Below are 7,290 nucleotides of genomic sequence, written 5' to 3'. Positions count from 1 at the left end.
CTGGATATGAACCTGCTCTTAGTGTCCTTACACACTAGTGCTAATATAAACCTGCAGCTGCTATACTCTATAGCATGCCAACTATACCTTGTCCCTCAATGACTTACTAGGGCATATAGTCTATTTTATTTGATCCATCCATGGTAAAGTATATGATCATAATTTAACATTGGACAGTTCATGCCCAAAATAACATTCGCAATAAACATCATATATAATAACCAGTGATCAATGCGTTTTATATTCAACCTTTGACATATTTAGAATATGTCAAATATATGTTAAATGACATAACTATCATGTCAACATACCAAGGTAGACTTATCGCAAGTCCTACCTAAGGATGTATAAAACATCCATGTATAATGTTATGCATGCATTGCACTCATTTTGAAATTATATGCAAGTCAAAATATAAGCCTCACTAAGCTTTAACTTTATCCTTTGCTTCTAATTTGGTTAAAACCAAAATTTCTCATAATTTCATATCCTGATAGTTTGCACTATCTTTAAAGAAATATTATTATGTATTAATATACACCTTAAAAAATTATTCCGTTTATATCACTGAAAACTAGACTCAAATACGAATCTATCCATATAAGGAACTTCTTCTAGATCAATGTTTACAATTCATGGTAAATTTTCAAATTTGACCGACATAATCTGTTTTGTCCAGAATCTGCTGCCCCATTTTTCTGACATTTCCTCGGTTAAAAATTCATATATTTTTGTATATACCTTTAAATCAGTTTCCGTTTGTTCTAAACAAAACTAGACTGATATAAGAATCAAAAGGTATAAAATCATCGTTTAATAATTTTTTTAGAATTTATGGAAATTTTCTAAACTTACTGTCCAGAACATTAATTTTAAACAGGTTTCACCAATTTGCATTTTCAACTTGTTCACTAATTCTATTAGCTCACAAAATTCACATATATGCATACATCACAAATCAAAAAACATTTTAGGAGTCACTTCTTACCATAGTAACTTTGTTACTGGCTCATCGCAAGCCAATGTTTGTTCGATAACATAAGTACAAATTAAATTTGCACTCACCTAGGTGTCCTTAGCTCGCAACCTTCCTTGGAATTTTCCATTTCATCGTTAAGCTTCTCCTTAGCTTTAATAATATTTGATCTTGATTTCAATCACTCAATCTCTAAATGGGCACCATTACCAAATATACACAAATTCAAACCAAATGTTAGAATCTTACTAACATGGGCATACTTTGGAAAATAAATTCCTAACAAATTTCCCGATGCTTATTCAATACAATTTCCATGTCACAACATTAATGTTGAGCTTAAAACTTCCAGTTGACCATTCAAATTCCATTTAATCCATATTCATACTTGAAACTTATTCACCACCAAATATTTTAATACTTATTAATCATTTTTAATTTTGGCACCAACTTTTACAACTTATATAAAATGGTCCTTAAACATTTCCAAGTTTTATACTTTGGTAACCAAACTTTTAAATTTTACATTTTGGTCACTAACCAAAATATTGGGGTATTACAACTATCTTTCATATGTTTCCAAAAATGACTAGAGCTTATGGTAGTATGTTTGCTGTTGAGATATCAAAGTCTTTTGTGGTTGTTGGAGTTGTCCTATTTGAGGGTATTACCAGGGGAGCTTCGACTGATGCTGAATATTGGTTGGAAGATACTGAACAGATTATAGATGTTATGAATCTAAGGCATGATTAGAAGATAAAAGGAGCATTCGCGACATTGAAAAAGAAAGGTTATATGGGGTGACAACCAATTGTTTAGACTATTTTGAAGGGTAATCTGACTTGGGATCTTTTCAAGGAACATTTTTGGAATCATTATGTCATAGAGAGATACATGAATGAGTAACGTTAGAAGTTTTAAAAATTGGATCAAGGTGACATGTCTGTTACTAATTACGAGATTAAGTTCAGCAGATTGAGTCACTATTCTGTTAGGCTTATTGACAATGAGTTGGATTGATGTTTTAAATTTGAGAAGGAACTCCGATATGAGATTAGAAGACATGTTGCTACCCATCAGGAGAATAATTTTGATGCCCTAATTGATATTGCCAAGACTGCTAAGGAGATCGAACGAGTGGGTATAGAGTATAGGACAAATAAAGATCGAGATATCCTTTTGGTTTTGTTAATTATTCTATGCGTCCTAGCAATAAAAGTAAAAGTTAGTTTTCTTAGAAGGGTGGTATGAGTACCAAGCATGTGGAATTTCAAATTCTAGTTAGGGTGGTTCTTCTTGGTTACCGCGATTGATTATTTGTGAGCATTGTGTGAGACGTCACTTTGACGAGTGCATGAAGAAGTTTGGTACTTGTTTCATATAAGGGTCTGGTGACCATTTCTTGAGGGAGTGTACGCAACTATCTTCTACCACTCAAACAACAGTTCAGAAACCTACTCAGACTCAAATTTCAGTCCACACTCCATATGAGGGATGTATTCAGGATACATCATCCAAATCTACTCGTAGAGGCCGAATTTCTCAAAGTAGGGGTCCAACCAAGTTTGGCGACAGACAACATGCATTGGTTTATGCTGCTAGACATCAACAGGGTTGTGATAAGACTAGTGTGATTACATATACTATTATTGTTTATTCAATTCCATATTTTACATTATTTGGCAATGGTTCTACCCATTTTTATATATATTGTTCCAGATTTAGAGATCTTAATATCTTAGTTGAGAATACTGAGAGTATTGCAATAATTCAGAGTCTCGTAGTTCAGTCCAAAGTATTGGATCGAATTTATAGAGGGCGTCCTATAAAGATTCATAGGGAGATCGTGTTATCCAATCTATTAGAGGCGTCTTTAGAAGAGTTTGACTTGATTTTTGGCATGGATTGGCTGAATAACATCGGGTTAATCTAGATTGTGAGACTAGGAGAGCTATTATGAAGAATCATGATGATAGGAAAATAATAATGATTGGGAACATCGTGGGTTTCTAACTAATATTGTGTCTTGTTTAGTGGATGAAAAGATAATCAGGAAAGATTCCAATGCATTCCTCACTTATATTCTGTATACCAGGGGTTTCAAATCTAATATAGAGGGAATTCAAACTGTTAAAGAATTCTTTGATGTTTTCCTTGAGAAGTTGTTTGGTTTGTTTTCAGATAGAGACGTTGAGTTTGAGATTTAATTCTATTTTGGTTCTACACTAGTTTCTATGGCTCTTTACCATATAACCCCTAAGGAGCTTAAAGAACTAAAATTTTAACTGCAGTAGTTATTAAATAGGGGTTTCATTCGACCCAGGGTTTCACTGTAGGGAGCTTCAATTCTCTTTATTAAGAAGAAAGATGGGACATTGGGACTCTGTATTGACTACCAAAAGTTGAATAAACTCACGATAAAAAGAAAATATCCTCTAGCCAAGATAGATGATCTGTTTGACAAATTTTGAGGGGCTATTATCTTTTTTAAGATAAAGTTGAGGTATAGTTACTACCAACTGAAGGTGAAAGATTTTGACATCCCAAAGAATGTTTTCTATACCCGATATGGGCATTATGAGTCTCTAGTGATGTCATTTGGGTTAATTAATTCCCTGGTTATCTTCATAGATCTAATAAATCAGATGTTTTGACCCTATCCAGATTAGTTTTATGGTCGTGTTCATTGATATTTTTTGGTGAATTCTCGGAAGGAAGCAGAGCACAATGAGCATTTGAAGATTGTTCTGCATACTTTGAGGGCGTATAAGTTATATGCCAAGTTGAGAAAGTTTGAGTTCTGGCTCAGTGAGGTAATGTTTTTGGGACATATCATATTGTTGAAGGTATTTGTGTGGATCTAAGTGGGCATATCATAGGCTTAGTTTTTTTATTATCGTCCCTTCGTTGAATGTTTATCTATCGTTACAGCTCTTTTAACGAATATATTGAGGAAGGATGTTCCATTTGTTTGGACTGAAGCTCAACATTCTAGTTTTGAGAAATTGAATATCATTTTATCTCAAGCCCTAGTGTTGATTCAACCTTAGTCTAGGAAGTAATTTTCAGTATACAAAGATGTTTTTTATTTTATAGTGGGTTGTGTTATGATACATAATGGAAATGTTGTAGGTTATACATTCCATCAGTTAAACCGCATGAGTAAAATTATACCACCCACGATATTGATTTAAATGTCGTGGTCTTTGCTCTAAATATACTAAACACTATCTCTACGGAGACAAGTGTTATATCTATACTGACCATAAGAGTCTAGAGTTTTTGCTTATTCAAAAATAGTTGAATATGAGACAACATCATTTGGGTAAGGCTAATGTTATGATCAATGCCTTGAGCTGTAAAGTGGTATCTTATTTGAGAGCATTGGTTTTCATGTTGAGTTTATATGATAATAATAGTATGTTCGCAGACTTGCAGGTTAATCCGACCTTAGTCGAGGAGATTAAGGCAAAAAAACTCCTAGATTGCCCATTTATTTCCATTATTAAGCAGGTTGAGCAGGGATCGATCTCGGTTATACTTTTGATCATGATGATATTCTATGTTTTCACGATTATTATTGTGTTCCTAATTATGATGAGTTGAGGCAAATTATTCTTCAAGAGGCCCATAGTAGTCCTCGTGCCATGCACATTGTTGGGTATAAGATGTATAAAAACCTCAAGGAGATTTATTATTGGGCTAGTGTGAAGAATGATATTTCTATGTATGTGGTAAGGTGTCTTACTTGTCAGCAAGTCAAAGCTAAACATCAACATTTGTTTGGTTTGTTGCAACCTATCAAGATTCCTGAGTGGAAGTATCAGCAAATTATAATAGACCTTGTCAGTGATTTGCTTTTGAGTCCATCCAAAAAAGTTACTATCTAGGTGATTATCGATTGACTCTCCAAGTCAACTCACTTTTTTCAGTTCAAGTCAGTTATTGTTTGGAAAATCTGGCTAGGTTGTATATCTTTGAGATCGATAAACTCCATGGTGTTTCGGTGTCTATCATTTTTGATCGAGAATTTTTGTTCACTTATAGATTCTAGAAGGCTCTGCACAAGGATATATGTACCTATTTGAACTTTAGTACGACTTTGCATCCACACTCATATAGTCAGTCGGAACGAGTGACTCAAATTCTTGAGGATATGCGAAGGGGTTGTGTGATCGACTTTTGTGGTATTTGGCTGAGTTTATTTACAATAATAGCTTCATGCTAGTATCCACAAGGAAACATATGAGGAATTATATGAAACGAAGTGTCACACTCCTATATGTTGGATTGAGTTACATGATAGAAAGATCTTGGGTCCAGAGTTTGTCTGAGATATTAAGGACATTGTCATGTTGATCTGTGACCGCTTGAAAGAGGCATTTTCTAAGAAGAAATCTTATGTTGACCAGATGAATAAGGATATCGAGTTTGAAGTTGGGGATTAGGTTTTTTCTGAAGGTATCTCCGTGGAAGAAGGTACTGATATTTGGACGCAAATATAAGTTGAGTTTGAGATTTATTGGGTCTTATTGTATTCTGAAGAGAGTCAGACATGTTTCTTATCATCTTGAGTTTTCTCCCCAGCTTAGTCATATTCATGACCCTTTCCATATATCTATGTTGAGGCAATATTGTTCATATCCGAGTCATATCATTCAGATTGAGGATGTCTAATTGAGACCTGATTTTCTTATGATGAGGAGCATGTTCAGATTTTGGTAGAGATGATAGAGTTATTTGAATCAACCATATTTCGATGGTATATGTTTAGTGGAGTAATCATAGTACCGCAGAAGCTATGTGGGAGATAGAGGAGTCAACGAAGGCTCAATTTTTGTATTTGTTCAATTTATGTATTTTTCGAGGATGAAATTTCTTTTAAGGGAAGAGTTGTCACACCCCAATGTAGGGCTAATATTTATTTATTTATATTCAAAGATTATATTGAATTTAAAATTTAAATTTAAATAAAACTCATTAAGAAATAAAGATTCAAGGACTCAGGGTGTGATTTTACTATTTTCCAAGTGCGATGAGTTTAAAATCCCTCCAATATTTCTAAAGATTATCCAAAATAAAAAACCATAACACACTCTCTCTCCACATTTAGATTTTTCTCTTTCCCTTTTCCTCTAAGAAGCTTTCATCGCCATCTCATCGTCTTCCAGAGATTCGTTCATCTTACTACCCATATCATCGTGTTCCTAGTGAAATTTTGAGTACAAGGTGTCTGTATTTCCCTCGTTGTAGTTGACGCATGAAAAGGTGAAGAGGAACAATTTTTTGACATTGAAAAATTTAGCTCTCATTCATTCACCATCGTAAACTGAGTTTGGTAAGTGACTCAAAACCCCGTTTTATGCATTATGTTTTTTTTTCAAATTTTCCCAACACCCCAAAATTGTTTCACATGCCCCCGCTTACCGCCCTTGCACATGGGGCTTCTCCACTATCTAGGGGAGCTTTTAGAATCTGGTCAACCCGACCTGTATTCCAAGTCGATCCATGTCTATACTCTAGGGATGGGCATAGGATCCGAACCTGATGGGTTTCGACCAAACCCAACCCGATCGAGTTGGATTTTTTAAAAATGTTTTGAGTTTCGATTCAGGTTGGGTTAGATTTTAAGAGGTTATGTTGTAGTCAGGTTGGGTACGAATTTAGAGTAAAAAAATCTGACCTAAAAAAATTGTAATTTTTCCTTATATATTTATGGATAATTGTAATAATACCATTTTATATATTAATTTTTTAACAACTATCCCTATTTTTATTCAATAAAAATAATATTTTTAATAAATATATTATTCTAGGTTAGGCTTAAATTTTATCTAAAAAAGACGGGTCGAGTTTGTGTCGGGTGGAAGATTTATATTTTTCAGGTTCGATTTAGGTCGGGTGGAAGATGTATAGTTTTTGGTCGGGATGAGTGGACCAAAAACCCAACATGACTCGATCCATTCCAATCCTTATCATACCATGACCCGATCTAGCCCATATCCAACCAGCCCAATTCAACTGACCAAACCTCATCCGATCTAACAGAATCAAATCAGTCTAACTGTTCCAAATCAAATCGGTCCAACCAAACCAATCTAAGCTGAGTTGTTGACCACTGTTGACCGTTAACCATCGTTACCATTGACCGAACTTGACTTTTTAAAACCCTTTCTTGATATTTTTTACATCTCGAGATTGATGTGGTATGTTTTACCAAATTTTAAACCGAAAGCCCTGAAATAAGCATATTAACAAAAAAAAATACATGAATATTTTCAGTATTTTTGCATGCTTATTGTATTTTGAATATT

Source organism: Hibiscus syriacus, unplaced genomic scaffold (genome assembly GCF_006381635.1).
Source record: "Hibiscus syriacus cultivar Baekdansim isolate YM2019G1 unplaced genomic scaffold, ASM638163v2 tig00112319_pilon, whole genome shotgun sequence".
NCBI classification, from domain to species: Eukaryota; Viridiplantae; Streptophyta; class Magnoliopsida; order Malvales; family Malvaceae; genus Hibiscus; species Hibiscus syriacus.
The sequence above is the reverse complement of the archived record's forward strand: the minus strand, read 5'-3'. Positions refer to the sequence as shown.